The 16,618-nt window shown below is 38.0% G+C and overlaps 1 protein-coding gene across 21 annotated transcripts in view; it reads left to right on the plus strand.

Annotated features, from left to right (window-relative positions):
- The window catches only part of EPB41L2 (erythrocyte membrane protein band 4.1 like 2), a 218,817-nt gene that overhangs the window by 61,012 nt on the left and 141,187 nt on the right, over positions 1–16,618 (plus strand). For 2 of the 21 annotated variants that reach the window (XM_057528201.1, XM_057528204.1), the window contains one exon: positions 11,786–11,846. The exons of the other annotated variants lie outside the window; for them this stretch is intronic. The gene's annotated coding sequence lies outside the window, so the exon portion shown is untranslated. The remainder of the gene's footprint in view (positions 1–11,785; positions 11,847–16,618) is intronic. 21 annotated transcript variants of the gene reach the window in all.

A 16,618-nucleotide genomic window follows, 5' to 3' on the forward strand; every position in this document is an offset into this window, starting at 1 on the left:
CTAGTTGTGGTGAGCGGGGGCTACTCTTCGTTGCAGTGCGCGGGATTCTCATTGCGGTGACTTCTCCTGTTGTGGAACACAGTTGCAGACCACAGGCTCTGGGCGCGTGGGCTTCAGTAGTTGTGGCACGTGGGCTCAGTAGTTGTGGCTTGTAGGCTCTAGAGCGCAGGCTCAGTAGTTGTGGCACACGGGCTTAGTTGCTCCGCGGCATGTGGGATCTTCCCTGACCAGGGCTCGAACCCATGTCCCCTGCATTGGCAGGCAGGTTTTTAATCACTGCGCCACCAGGGAAGCCCCAGCATTATCTTTTTAAACCTGCTTATTTTCCCTTGGCAAAATACAGTGAATGTATCTCTAAACTCTTTTTTTTAATGGTGAAGTATAGTTGATGTACAATATTGTTAATTGCAAGTGTACAGCAAAGTAATTCGGTTATACATATGTATGTATCTATATTCTTTTAAAAATTCTTTTCCATTATAGTTTATTACAGGATATTGAATATTGTTCTCTGCACTGTACAGTAAGTCCTTGTTGTTTTTCTATTTTATATATGATAGTGTGCATCTGTTAATCCCATACTCCCAATTTATCCCTCCCTCCCTTCCCCTTTGGTAACTGTAAGTTTGTTTTCTGTCTGTGTCTGTAAATTCTTTTTTTTTTTAAATATAAATTTATTTATTATGGCTGCATTGGGTCTTCATTGTTGCACGCGGACTTTCTCTAGTTGCGGTGAGCAGGGGCTACTCTTCGTTGTGGTGCGCAGGCTTCTCTTGTTGTGGAACACAGGTTCTAGGTGCGCGGGCTCAGTAGTTGTGGCTCGCCGGCTCTAGAGCGTAGGCTTAGTAGTTGTGGCGAAGGGGCTTAGTTGCTCCGCAGCATGTGGGATCTTCCCGGACCAGGGATCGAACCCGTGTCCCCTTCATTGGCAGGCGGATTCTTTTTTTTTTTTAACATCTTTGTTGGAGTATAATTGCTCTACAATGGTGTGTTAGTTTCTGCTTTATAACAAAGTGAATCAGCCATACATATACATATATCACCATTATCTCCTCCCTCTTGCGTCTCCCTCTCACCCTCCCTACCCCACCCCTCTAGGTGGTCACAAAGCACCGAGCTGATCTCCCTGTGCTATGCGGCTGCTTCCCACTAGCTATCTATTTTATGTTTGGTAGTGTATATATGTCCATGCCACTCTCTCACTTCGTCCCAGCTTACCCTTCCCCTCCCCGTGTCTTCAAGTCCATTCTCTACGTTGGCAGGCAGATTCTTAACCATTGCGCCACCAGGGAAGTCCTGTAAATTCTTAAGATGGTAGTACTTAATTTTGGAAATGTTACTCCATAGGGCATTCATGCATTAGATGGACTCACTTGAAAGTTCTCAGTTAGTAGAAAGTGCGTGCATTTATTGCCTGAAGATGTACGAGTCAGAAAACGATAGGCTAATCATTTTGGATGTTTTCCAGCATCATAAAAGCATAATAAGTCTATATTAGAACTGTTAAGAAGCCTTTGAAACAAGTAAAGATCTGATCACATAAGCCCTGGCTTGTCCTGGACAGCTGGCTCACTGATTTCCAACAAGAGCTGATTCTGCTGTGGCCCGACTCCTGTCGTCTGGGGCAGAGGTACACAGGGATTACAGTGTGTGTATATGTCTAGCCATCAGCTGGGCTTGTTTGAGACAGTGATACCAAGCCCTGTGTCATCCCATTCCATCTGTTTCTTTTAAAAATAAATATAAAATTGGTACAGGACAGATCCTGTTACAATAAATTCCACGGCAGAAATAAACTTTCTTTATATGGGTATTCCTATATAATTAAAGGTTGAGGTGGGAGGAAACCCTCCCCCTGCGATTGGTGGATACTCAGACCAGTCCTTCTCCAGAAGAGAAAAAGAACCTCAAGCCTGGTTCTTATTACTCTAGGATCCAATGGGAAGAATATTTACTTTTGATATTAAGATGATAAGAGAACAGAAACAAGTTTCCTTATCTTGTTACAACTGTGCTGTTTTGTTTGTTCATTCAACATTTGTTGAATTAGATGTTCTGATATATAGAGTTAACATGGAATTATAGGGGATAATGTGAAGAGATAAAAAGGGATTAAGGAGGAGGATATGAGATACCTGAATTATGGCTGAACCCAAATGGCTTGAATAGAACTAGGCAAATTCTTTATAGAGCGTGGCTGACTATGGTGGGAGGAAAAGATCAGGGAGATGGTGACCAAGGGGGAAGTTAGGTGTGGCAGCTAAGTTGATTATTTAGGAGTGCTACATTTCACCCTTTTTGTCTAATATATATGTATGTGCACACACATTTCTATACATTTAAGTACAATGTATATTTGTGTGTATATCACCTTACATAGGTCAACTGCAGGTACAGTCCTTCCCTCCCCAAGCACAGACCATACAAAGTCCTGTTGACCTACTGCGTCTAGTTGCAGTGATTTGTCTCATAGAACACGGTGTACCGGTGATGTTTATTCCTCTAGCTTCATTTCCATCCAGATCATTTGTCAGTGATCAGCGGCATTGTTCAGATTTCCCCCCTGGACAGTGCTCTGCCCTGCCCTGTCGCATAGCCATAAATATTGCTCTGGGCATAGCCCGTCCTTGAAGTATGATTCCTGAGCAGATCTTACTGCCCCTTGTTCTGTCCCCTGGGAAGAGTGCATTCATCAGTCACATAGACCTCAGGGCCGTCTTGGGGGAGGGGCTGCATTACTCTTAGCCCATTTGAGTCCGACTTGGCCATTCTTGGCATCCTGCTTTCTCTGCCAGTGGGTATGGCTGGAGATGTAGTCACTCCCTGCTGGGCTGGTTTGCCATGTACCAGACTTCTCTTTCAGAGCCTTGTGATTTGTGAGAGAGTGTGTGTACCATAAACTCACAAATAACTTGATCCCCATCCACACCCCCAAAGTTTTATTCTGAGTGTTCTGTGGTTTAAAAATCAGCAACAGAGCTATTGTTAGGTTTGGTCACAAACTGCCTGTTTTTAACCTTATACCTGGAAGCTTGGGTTGGATTTTTTTTTTCTTTTTTTCTTCAAGTGTAGACAGGGGAAGTGGACAGTCTAGACAGAGTCAGCATTAATGAGGACACGGAAGCATTTCGTGTTGAGGAGGCTGGTATAGTTGGAGTTCAGGGTGTGTGTGAGAGGGCATGGGAAGCAGAAGACGAGCTGCAGATCTGGATTGGAGCCAGTCGGTGCTGAACCCAGGAAGTTATACTGAGGAGTTTGGTCTCCGTACTCCCTGCAGAGCCACTGGAAGCCTTTCAAAAATTTTCATTGCTATTATTTTTTTGAAGTAAGAGGCATAATTACACATATCTGTGTTTTAGAAACATTATACGCTAGGTTTTCTGAAGAATTACCAGATTTCCCTGGGTATTTGTGCTGGTGATTTTTACCCTCAGTTAAAGGTGTCTGCCCAGGGAAGCCTCCTTTCATATTTCTTTTATTTATGGCTTCTAGGTGACACTTCCAACTCCAGTAAGCACTTGTGTATTTCTGTTCAGTAAAATCTGGTGCTATGATTTGGGTGGTATTTGTTGTACAGGTGACTAGGATCAAACATTTATTTAACTTAATTTTAATAGTAAATCTCATTGTTACTAGTTCAGTACATTGTTTTTACTACACAATAATAATCTGAAGCTTGGCAATACTGATTTAAGGAGGTGTCTTTGGTATTTGTTGCTCTTTATTATGAGGCAAATTTGTGCCCAGTCTTAATTTGCACCAGGCTGGGCGTTCAAAGATGAGGAAGAAGACTGCGTTGCCGATAAGTTCACAGTAAGGCAAACTGATACCAAGAATTCAAAATGGTCATTTCAGCAGTAGAAATACGTATAGAGAAAAGGGCAACAAAGTGAGCCTGGATGAAGAGAGAGGAAAGGATCAGGAGCGACGCCTGTACTGAGTTTAATTTTTTCTTTTACTGGGATGTTTGTTTGTACTACTTAATGAATATGATTCATCCATCCATCCATCCATTCATTCATCCATCCAATGTTCCTTTGGCTACCTTACTGTATGCCAAGTATTGTATTGGGCTGTGAGGGGTATGGTTGTAAGACTGCAGTCTTTGCGCCTAGGAATCAGATTGTTCACTTGGAAAGGCAGCCAGTCAGTAGCAGAGAGAAGCATTCTGGGGACTGGGAATTGCCCCGCAAAACTGGATAAATAAAATTTTCTTAATCATTTTGCTTAATAATTAATAGAATCATACCATGTATCAAGTATGTGAGAGGGAGAATCCATTTGTAAATTACCTTCTTAATAGTTGTTCAAGAAATATTTGTTGAATGAATGAATGTATCTTGTGTACAAATAGGTTTTTACAAATTGATATTAATACAAAAGAACATTTGCATCATTTGCTACTGGCTATCCCTTCAGGGAAGGGATACTTTTTTTTTTTTTTTTTTTCCCAATTGAAATTTCCAGGAAGTATAACTGTCCTAGGGTTTCTGTCCAAGCATTTTTCTGAAGCCAATGGGTGGGTGTATGTTCAGATCCAAGAGAAACAAATTATAACCATGATGTGAACTTTTCACAGTCTTAGAATAAAAGCTTGAAAAAATATTTTTTATGCTTCTCTCTTGCAAATGCTAAATACCCTTTTCTAAAGAGGAGTAAAACAGAGATAACATGTTAAGCATATTAGGTCTTCATATTGTTCCCACCTCCCCTAGTAATTAGCACAACCCCTCAAAATGTTCATTGATAATTTTTGGCCGTAATTTCAAATCTTAAAATTTGGTAGAAAGAAGTACATACGTGGTGAAGTTCAGATAACATTGGACATTGCTGTTTTAAAGAATGTAGGCATTTTGGGAGTCAAAGAACAAAAATATTACTATAGCATTGGATTTATGAAGACAAGCAAAATAAAATGTGGGTACCCAATAATAAGAGCTTTCTATTATACAAAAGATAAATTAGACACATCAAAAGTCTCTTAGCTTAAATTTATTAAATATGAATATAATTGGGAAGAGGTAAAGGCTTTGTAAACTGTAAAGCCCCTGTAAATGCATATTTGGTGTAACACACAGATTAAATTGCTCTCTCCTCCCCTCCATATGATTACCATCATGGTTTGTGTAGGTGTGGAAGAAGACAGCCATGGAAGTGCACGTTCTACTAGGTTAGCTAATAGAAAGGGAAAGTGGAAATAAGGGTAGGAAAGGAGTACCACAGCCTTAAAATGGACATATTTTAGGTTCAAAGCCGCTGGGGTTTCCACATCATGGACTTTGAGCCAAGATTATCCAGTTTAGTAACAAAAATTTACTTGTATAATTAGGATTTAAGCACCTTCAGGACATTTATTGTACCCTAACATAGTATATGGACCACAGTTATTTATAGTGTTATGAATTCTTTTTCTAGACTTTTTTTCCCCCTTAATCTTATAGTAAACAGAGCACCTCTTTTCTGCTGTCTAGGGCCATCTCTTTGATTTGCCATCACAATTCATTCTGTACAAATCACACTTTGCTCCTTCATGCCATTTCTCTTGTTCCCAGTCCTTGTATTTAAAGTAGTTTCTTTTGTACACGGTGTAGAATTGGGTCCTCCTTTTACCCACTCTGACAATCTGTCTTTTAATTGGTGCATTTAGGCCGTTTACGTTTCATCTAATTGCTGGTGTTGTTGTTGGGTACCATTTTGCTCTTTGTTTTCTGTTTGTCCCATCTGTTCTTTGTTTCTTTTTCTTCTTTTCCTGCTTTCCTCTGGATTGAGTATTTTTCTTCGAGTCCATTTTATCTTCACTATTGACTTATTCCTTTATACCTCTTTGCTTGTTACCTAATTTAAATTAACTCACTAATTTGTCTCCAAACCCTCTGTTCCTCCTTTGTTAACTATTTCAGTGAATGACATTGCTGCCTAATTAATTGCTCTTTCTTTATGTCTTTCTTGACTCTCCTGTGTTGCCAACTTCTTATCATTCTACCAATTGAATATTTCTTGAATTTATCCATTCCTTCCACTAACACCTTCTTTATTCAGATACTATAACCTGCACAAAGCTGAGCTCTCTCATGGTCCAGTTTTAACTTTGGTAGCCAAAGAAACACAAGTCTCAACATTGACAAAGAATTGATAAACCACTTACGTTTTTACTCTGGTCTCTTGAGAAACCAAAAAGTGGTTCCATTATAACAGCAAAACTTAAAAATTCTCTTCATCACTTTATGAATTTTTCTGATTCTTCCCCATCACAGTTTAAAAACAGCCCTCACACTCCCTCCCTTCAACCAGTCTCCTCCCAAACAATAAACACCAACTCTCTCGGTTACAGTTTGAGTCTCTCCTGTGTTCTTTATGGATCTATTCTTCTGTCTAGTAATTCAGCCCATCCCACAGTAAATCAGTCAAGTTGCTTTCAGAATTGAAATTACAATGGCAGAATTCTCTTTGGGGGAGAGGGAGCAGAGACTGTGGATACCCATTTGTTAATATTTTATTTTTTAAATATTAATACAGCTATAATTTCTTGTCTGGATAAATACGTAATGTTCTGTCTGGTCTTGTGGGGTTTTTTTTTTCCCCCTCTAGTTTAAAAAAATTTTTGTTCTTCATGTTGTAGTCAGAATAGTAGTTTTAAAGTCCTTTTAGTTTTCTGCTTAAAATCCTTTCATGGTACCACTTTGCTTTTCAGAAGAGGCTCAAACTTTGTGACGTAGCTTTTACCTTATGAGGTTCTTGCTGTTCTAGATTTTAATTTACTAATTGGGTTTCCCTGCTCATATGTCAGGTTTTCTCTCATGTCTAGACTTATGGGCATGTTGCCAGCAATATTCTACTCTCAGGTCTTAATTTAGATATAGCTTCCTCTGGGTATCTTTCCTTCTATGGTTCTTCCTTCCACTGGGCCCTCTCCTCCCTGTTAGGTATACCTCCCTCCTCTCCAATTGACTTTACTTGCCTTTCTCCCTCATCAGGTCATAAGCTCCACAAAGGCAGTTATCACATCTGTGTTCACAATTGTTTGACAATCAATGGACTCTTAATTATTTGCTGAATGAACGAATAATTCCTGAATAATTTGATACTGGGTTTCCTATCTTTTCTTTCTTAGCACTTATCTTGCCCTGTTGAGCTGGTTTGTAGCCAATGTTCCTTTGGTAGATTAACCTGATATACTGAGACTTCCTTCTGAATATTTCCTCATGAAACACATGTAGGTGACGCTGTATCTGCTTGAATAGGTAGATTCCATCTACCATGTTTGGTTGTTATAGTACCTTGAACTCCATTCTTGTTATGCAGAGTTTTATTTAGTTCTAGCCCTTTTGGATGCTCTGCCAGTCAAAAAAAACTTTTTTTTTTTTTTTAAGGAAATCCTAGCTCTTAAGATGCTTTTTTCTCTGTTATTTTATTACCAAAACTTTCAAGAATAGTCACTTGTTTGGAACTAAGGTATAAGATTAATAATAGTAACAAATGCTAGAAGTAGGGTTATTCTCTCCCAAATCATCATCTCTTTCTTTGATTTTTGGAATCCTCTCCAAGAACTTAGATGTCACATCATCACTTCAAACTCAGTGTCCCTAAAAGTTCCAAAATCTTGAAACTTCCAGTCTTCTGAGCTGGAAAGCTTGGCATTATTCTTTAGTTGTGCCTCTTCTTTATCTACTGTCTATTTAGACATCAATGCCTATGGATTTTTTTCTCTGAAACTTTTTTAATATCAGTCCTTTATTCATCATTGCTAGTGCTGCTTCCACACAAGTCTGTTTTTCTCTTAGCTTTATTGAGGTATAATTGACGAAATTGTAGTATATTGAAAGTGTACAACATGATGATTTGATATACGTATACACTGTGAAATGATTCCTAAAATCAAAAGTAACACATCCATCACTTCACAGTTACGTTTTTTTGGCGAGAGAATACGTAAGACCCACCGTCTTAGCAGATTTCAAGTATACAATACACTATTATTAACTGTAGTCACCATGGTGTACACTAGCTTCTCAGAACTTATTCATAAGTGAAAGTTTGTACCCTGTGACCAACTTCTGCCTGTTTCCCTCACCTTCATGAACCTTTTTATGTAGCCTTCCATTTGGACTGTCCCTGCTTCTACTATCTCTTCTTTCCAATTCAGGGCCCCCAAATTTATCTTCAAGCAACATTTAGTGGTTACCCTGCTTGGCCGCAGCCAAACATTCGGGGGATTGGAACCCGTGTACACTGCAAGTGGGAATGTCAGATAGTGCAGCCATTTTGGAAGCCAGTCTGGTAGTTCCTCAAAAACGTTAACACAGAGCTATCATTTAACCTTGCTATTCGACTCCTAGGTATATGCCCAAGAGAAGTGAAATCATATGTCCGCACAAAAAGTTGTACCATGAATGTTCACAACAGCATTATTCATAATAATCCAAAATCAGAAACAAGTGCCCATCAATTAATGAATGAATAAACAAAAATGTGGTATAGCCATAAAATGTAATATTATTTGGGCATACAAAGGAATGAAGTACTGATACATACCACAACTTGGATGAACCTTGAAAACAGTATGCTAAGAGAAAGAAGCCAGATACAAAAGGCTGTGTATGGTATGATTCCATTTATGTGAAATGTCTAGAATAGTGAAGTCTGTAAAGACAGAGAATAGATCAGTGCTAGTTGCCTGGGGCTGAGAGTACAAGGTTTCTTTCTTTCTGAAGAGTACAAGGTTTCTTTCTTTCTTTTCTTTTTTTTTTTAAAAAGTGATTAAATTGATATAACAAATTCACCATTTTAAAGTATACAATGCAGTGGTTTTTATTATATTCAAAATGTTGTGCAAAAGAGACCCTGTATCCCTTAAAGCAATCACACCTCATTCCCCCTTCCTCTTCTGAAACTGCTGTACCATTTTAGATTCCCGCTAGCAGCAATTAATGAGGGTTCTAATTTCTCCAAATCCTCACCAACACTTGTTATTTTCTTTATTTTTTTCAATAGCCACTTTAGTGGATTTGAGGAGATAATCTCCATGTGGTCTTAGTTCCTTTTTCTTTTTCTTAAAAAAAATTTATTTTATTGAAGTATAGTTGATTTACAATGTTGTATTTATTTCTGCTGTACAGCAAACTGATTCAGTTATACATATATATACTTTTTCATATTCTTTTCCATTATGGTTTATTATAAGATAACGAATATAGTTCCTTGTGTTATACAGTAGGACCTTGTTGTTCTTAGTTCCACTTTCTAATGACTAATGATGTTAAGCGTCTTTTCCTATAGTGATTGGCCATTTGTATATGTTCTTTGGAGGAATGTCCTTTGGAGTAATGTTTATTCAAGTCTTTTGCCCATTTTTTAGTTGGGTTGTTTGTCATTTTGTTGTTGAGGTGTTAAGATTGCTTTATATATTCTGCATACTAGATACCCTAGTTGAATAGATGGTTTACATATATTTTCTCCCATTCTGTGGATTGTCTTTTCCTTTTCTTGATAGTGTCCCCTCACAAATATTTTTAATTTTGGTGAAGTCCAATTCATCTATTTTTTTCTTTTGTTGCTTGTTTTTTAGGCATCATATTTAAGAATGTGTTGCCAAATTCAAAGTCATGAAGATGTACACCTCTTTTTCTTTAAAGAGTTTTATAATTGTAGCTCCTACATTTTAAATCTTCAGTTCATTTTGAGTTAATTTTTGTATATGGTGTGGGGTAGGGGTTCAGAGTCATTCTTTTAATTTGGATTTCCAGTTGTCCTAGTACCATTTGTTGGAAAGACTGTTTCTTTCCCCACTGAATGGGCTTGGCATCCTTGTCAAAATCAGTTGGCTATAGATATGTGGGTTTATTTCTGGACTCTCAGTTCTGTTCGATGACTGGTATCTAGCCTTATGCCCATACCATACTGTTTTGATTACTCTAGCTTTGTAGTAAGTTTTGAAATCAGGAAGAGTGAATCCTCTCACTTTGTTCTGCTGTTTCAGGATTAGTTTGGCTATCTGGACTCTTGCAATTCCATATGAATCTTTGGATTAGCCTGTTCATTTCTGCAAAAAAAGGGCAGTTGGAATTTTGATAGGGATTACATTGAATCTGTCAGTCAATTTGGGGATTATTACCATCTTAACAGTATTAAGTCTTTGAATCCATAAACATGGATTTATTTACGTCTTTGATTTCTTTGAACAATGTTATGTAGTTTTCAGTGTGCAAGTTTTATGCTTCCTTGGCTAAATTTACCCCTATGTATTTTATTCTTTTTGATGCTAAGTGGAGTTATTATTTTTGGATTTTATTGCTTATGTATAGAAATATGACTGAGTTTTTGCATATTGATCTTATATACTGAAACTTTTCTGAACTACTCTGTTAGCTTTTTAAAATAGATTCTTTAGGATTTTTTATTTATACAGTCATGTCATCTGCAAATAGAGATAGTTTATGTCTCCCTTTCCTATTTGGATGTTTTTTATTTTTCTTGCCTAGTTGCCCTGGCTTGAACTTTAAAGTACAAAATTATATAGAATGATGAGAGGTGGTGAGAGGGGACATCTTGTCTTGTTCCTGATCTTAGGGGGAAAGCTTTCAGTCTTCACCATTTACTATTATGTTAGCTGTGGGGTGTTTTAGATAACCTTTGTCATGTTGAGGAAGTTTCCTTCAATTTTTATTATTTCTATTTGTTTTTAGTTTAATTAATTTTTTTAGTTTTGAGTGTTTTTTATCATGAAAGGATGTTGGATTTTGTCAAATACTTTTTCTCTCTATTTAGATGATCATGTATTTCTTTCTTCCTTCTATTAATATGATTTATTACATTGATTGAATTTCACATGTTGAATCACCCTTGTATTCCTAGAGTAAATTCCACTTGCTCATGGTGTAAGATCGTTTTAATATCTTGCTGGATTTGGTTTGCTAATATTTTGTTGTGGACTTTTGCCTCTATATTCATTAGGAATATTGGTTTATAGTTTCCTTTTTTGTGTGTGACATCTTTGTTTGGCTTTGGTATCAGGCCTCATAGAATGAGTTGGGATGTTTGGGGTTTCTTTCTGGGTTGATGAAATGTTCTAAAATTGTTCGTTGTAATGGTTGCACAACTGAGTATCCTAAAAAACATTGAATTGTATGCTTAAAGTGGGTAACTTGTATGGTATTTCAATAAAACTATTATTCTCCCCCTCCCCCCCCCCAAAAAAAAAACGCCACCAAAACAAAACTTTAGGTGAGGTGACCTATCTTTTTTAGCCTAGAGTCCTTATACTGGTCTTCAGAGCCCTCAACAATCTTTCCAGCTATCATATTTCAGCATTACCTCTGACTTATCTTTGTATGTGACTGATCCAGAGATAGTGGTCAGCCCACTGCCCTGCTCACTGCTTCCCCAGACCTCCAAAATATCTTGTGCATCTTGCTGCTTCACTTGCCCAAGGACTGTTCTCACCTATTTTGAATGTCCCTGTCCCTCTTTCCCACCGAGGACAATCTATCCTTTCTTGCAAAGTTCTGTTCAAATTTCTTCTATTTACCATTCTAGCCTGCAGTTATCTTAGTCCCAAATCCCTACATTAGATGCTTATGTTATCTCACTTAAAAAATTGTTGTGTGTGATCTGGAATGTGTAAGTTTCCTTAGAAGAATGGGACGGAATATTTGAAATCAGAACTACTTTGGGAAATCTGATATATGTGTTTGTAGTGCCCATAGGCACATACTTTATGCATTTACAGTTAACTCACAAGTTTATAGGGATGGCTTTTCATTTGCACTTCTCTGGTCTTCCCAAATAGTTCTCAGAGCTTTGAAGAGAGGCATGATGTGGTATACCTAGCCATTAACATTATGTGCCAGGTAAGTATCTGTTGAGTTATATGTATGTGTTTGGAAGAAAGATCCAGAATTTTCACTTGTGGTTTACAGTTTTCCTTATGTAGTTCTAAAAAATACTTTTTGAGAGAGTGTATTGTATTAGAGTAGAAACAGTTGAGTAAAGTCCTAAGGTATGAAGCCCATGTGCAAATGTGAGGCATAGGTAGTGAGACTCTTTATGTAAAGGCTGCATTTTGGTATTTAGTGAAGTATAGCTGGGAATTTGCATAAGCATCGTGGTGTAATGTAAAGAATGTATAATGTGTTGGAGTTATACCTAATTGATTTCAGATAAAATAGAATTGGCTTCAAACCTGAGGCATCTGTCTCCTACCTAGTAGTTGGAGGTTAAGCCAGTATCCAGGTTCAGGTTTGTCTACTTCCAGGACTGAGGATCCAGGTTCAGGTTTGTCTAACTCCAGGACTGACGATTAACTACTGTAGTATTTTGCATTCCATGCTTATTAAGGGAAGTTATTCATTTCTCTGAGCCTCATTTTATTGACGTATAAAATGAACTTGATAATAATTACTGTGCAGAGATGTTTTGAGGCATAAATAAGGGTGTTCATAAATAACTCAGCAGAGAGCTTGGTCACAAAATAGGCAGGCCTATTAATCCCAGTAAAATATTTTGTTTACTTCAAAACAATTCCAACAAAAGAGATTTTGAAAGCATATCTGAAACTTACACAGAGAAACTTGCTTATCTCTTGGCTTTAGCATATTGACTTATTTGCTTTACATTTTGGCACAGTTTTCAGTGTTCTGTTTCTCTAGAATTTAGATAATTTTCCAAGTAAGTCATTTGTTAGTAATTTCTTCCACTCTCATCTCTGTTGTTGTTCCTAATGAGTTATTGTCAGAAAAGTAATAAAATTATACCTTCTGTCATTAACCTCCTTTCTGAAGAATTTGAGAATATCTGACAGTTGTGGTTAACTGCAACTGTTATATACTTAAGCCTTAGGTTTTGAAGTTTCTGGAATGAAGTTTAGGAAGGCTGATTTTTTTTTTTTTTTAATTTTTTTTGTTGGAAGCCATCATAAGAATGAACTAGAGAAGTGGTTATTGGTTTTCATCTTGGGTGCAGACGTATTTGTATAAGAGTATTTTGTTGATGTTGCTATAGAAACGTAGTCAAAACTCCAGCTTGGAAGGCATCACAAATAAAGTATTGATTTGGTTACTTGAATTGTTTTTCTTATGTTGGGGTTATACCTAATTGATTTCAAAATGTCTTTGACTTTTTTATTCTTAGCTGCCACAAATATCCAGATATCAAAAGTTCAAGTCAGTATTGAGAATATTAACACTAATCATCTAAATTTTTTTGGTCACTGCTACTCCTTAGAGATTTGGGGAAAAAATTCTGTTAAGGCAAATCCAAATTTCCTGTTTGTGATGGTTATGGGTTGTAATTTAAAAAATGTGTATATCCATGTATTATAGGATAGTTTTGGTTCAGTTGGGGATTTTTCTTAATGGAAACCATGTATAGATGCTTTTTTCAAGTTTTATTTATATTTTCTTTTATAAATTTATTATGAAGTTGTACTGGCCATGTTGTCTATTTTAGCTTTTTAATAAAGCTACAGTTTTGGATCAGGAGAATGCGATTCCACTAAGCAGTTTGTAGGGGAAAATAGCTCTGCTTCTGGCTTTCATAGACTCTCTTGCTCGAAGGAAGGACTGCTATTGAGTCAGTTACGACTGCAGTGGAAGATGTCTTGCAGCTGTGCCTGTTTGGTTTTGTTCCAGAGATAGTATTTGTGTGTACTGTCAGGATGTCTTAAAGACCCACCCTGGAAAGGATTCAACTCTATAAAAGGAGTTTTGTTTTATAAGCTTTCACATATTCTTATGGGATTCTGGTGGTGACCGTGGTCTTTATTGTCTTGTCTTTTAAACTGACATCTTATTGAGATGTAGCCTTCACAGTTGGAGACTAGGAATTACAGTTATAGTTATTGTATCTTGTAAAATAGATTTAGCCAAGCCCTTGGCACATGCTATAATTAAAGCAAAACAAAATACCCCTCGCCAAACCTTGTGATTTCAGTGACTTATTTTTTAGCTTCTTTTTCTGCCTCTGTACTGATATGAAGATAGCACTCATTTTATTATATTCTTGGTAATGTAATAGATGTCAATTTACAAATCAGTTTATATATTAGAAGATAGCAGATTATGTGGGGCACGCCAAGGTTTGAAACGTTTACAATGCCAATAACTTTTCATGTTGAAAATTGTTCAGTTTAACCCATCTTGAATCCTATGTTGACATGAATGCTAAGAGAATTATTACTGAATGTATTTTAGGAGATTGACTATATTTTCTTCTGTCTTGTTTTATTTTCCCCCTCTTTTGAATGCCCCAAAGTTATCAAAGTTATTTGGGGTGGAGAATAGGACTCCAGGTGCACTGCTGTCTTTCTAGCTTCCTTAAACCTCTTTCTCTTGCAGCCCATGTATATTTCCAGTTACCTTCTCTTTGGTCTCTGGGCTAGAGGTGTCCCTCCTGCTGTCCAAGACTAAACTCTTCTCTCGAGGTTTTGATCGTTTTTCTTTCTCTTCTAAACTACCTGACGTTCGTTTTCCTTTTTCTCCTTTGTGTCTTGAACCTCCCCCTACTTTGTCTTTCCTACCAAAAGCCTGCACCAAACAAAACAACCAGAACATCTCCTGTACATATATATATCTTCCCGCAACGTGCACTTCTTGTAGTTATTACATCCCTTTCCTCCAGCCTCTCTTTCATCGCTAAACTTCAGAGATTAGTTTAGCCTTTACCCTTACCCCCTCTCTTCAATATTTTTCCATTCGCCAGTTGGCTTTCTCTGCCACTATCCACTGAACTTGCTCTTTGAGGTGATCAGCAGTCTTTCACGACACTTGTAAAGCCTTATTTGGTACTAGAAGCGCTCTGCCCTTGGCCTGGTGTCCACTCCTCCCAGCTCAGCTCTTCTCTTGGCAGTACTTGCTTGGTTTGCCGTCTTTAGCTTATGCTGATCCTCCCCAGCCTCCTTTGCAGGTTCCTTGCTCCCTGCCTGGGGATTTATAAGGAGCATTTTCTTTACTCTATCTTGCCTGGGGTTTCATCTCTTCCATAGCTTCAGATAACACTGATCGACCAAGTAGTTCCAAATCTTAGCACGGAAACCTAGACTCTGTTGTTCAGACACGTATCTCCAACCATCCTGATTTTCCACCTGGATGCCACACAGTCACTTAGTCCACATGCATTAACGTGGAAGCTTGTGCTTCTTTCATCCTCGTTTCCTACTCTTTTTGGAAATCCATCTCTAGGTTAATGTCACTGCTATCTGACTTTTGATTGCCAGGAACCTGGGAACTTTGTTCTCCCTGACTCCCACCATCCAATTCTTTATCAAATCCTGTCCATTTTAACTACTAAATATTTATTGACTTCATCTCTTCACTCGCTTCTTTGTTGCCTCTGTGTTAGTTTAGATGCTGTTTCCTGGATCACTGGAGCCTCTACTGTGTCGCTTGTTCTCACATGACCGCCAAAGTCATCCTCCAGAAATGCAAAATTAATCTTATTTGTCGTTGCCTACAGGACAGAGTTAAAACATCTGAGTTTCGCATACTGATCGCTCATTATTTGGCTACTACCTCCCCTGTCCCATTTCCTCCACTCCCCACTCTGTGTTCCAGGCAGATGAGGTATGAACTTAGCATTCTCTGCAGTGCTTTTATCTTTCATGATTCTGTGCCCTTCACTTACTGTTCCAACCGTGAGGGGTGTGCTTTTACCCGCTTACAATGGGCCCAGTACGCTCCTCCTTATCCTTCAAGGTCAGCTCAAAAGTCACCTCGGGATGCTTCCCTCGTCAAGTCAGTTACTGTTGAAATGTTTATGCCTATATTTTAGCTCTTATTCTCTTTGGGATGTAGTTATTTATTTAAATACTCTTGTGCTGCTGGAGCCAAGTTTTACACAGGTGTGTATTGTCAGCAGCTATCAGTAGGCAAAGAGCAATTCCTCATTGGATGAACAGATCTTAGCAAAACCTGAAAGTACAGAATTCAAGATCTCATAGGCACAGGTAATGGTGACTACTCTAGCTTAATGTTGTTTATTGTTTATTTGTGTTGTAAATATAAATGTTGTATCTTGGTTTATTGTTTTGGATGGGTAGGGGCTGTGGATTGAGAATGTATTAGCCCTTGTGCTTAGGGTTTTCTTTCATAATCCAAGTTCGGAGGGGTAAGTTTTAAAGATGAAGCTACGGAAAGAAAGGAGTGGAGCTACGGTTTCAAATTATGGAGCTAATAAAGGTGTGGAGGGTTGGAAGTACACTGGATTCTCAAACAAGTGCCCAAACCATGTAGATGGCAGATATCAGGCCAAAGGTTGGCTATGATTCAGGTGAAGTGAGGAGGAGACCCCTAGATGGGGTTGTACCTCCCTAGGGCGTGACGTGTAGCTGTGCACTGCATGTTGCATACACCGTAACATTTCCCTGGCTTGTCTCAAGTGCTCAACTTTCTACAATATGTTTTTGATAAGAGCCTTGTGTTGACAGGTTTGATGTTTATGTGGTTCTAGTAGGGAGTCTTGGAAATAGTAGTGGCCATTTTAAAGGGAAAGAAAGAAAAGAAGAGAAATTATGGAGGGTAGATTAGGGTGGGGGAACAGTTTGCCTTCTACAAGTTGAGTAAAAAAACCTAAATAAATGGTAGAAGATTACTATAGGTTAATATTTGACTTTTAAGCATAAATGTAA

The sequence above is a fragment of the Balaenoptera acutorostrata genome, chromosome 14 (genome assembly GCF_949987535.1).
Source record: "Balaenoptera acutorostrata chromosome 14, mBalAcu1.1, whole genome shotgun sequence".
Taxonomy (NCBI): Eukaryota; Metazoa; Chordata; class Mammalia; order Artiodactyla; family Balaenopteridae; genus Balaenoptera; species Balaenoptera acutorostrata.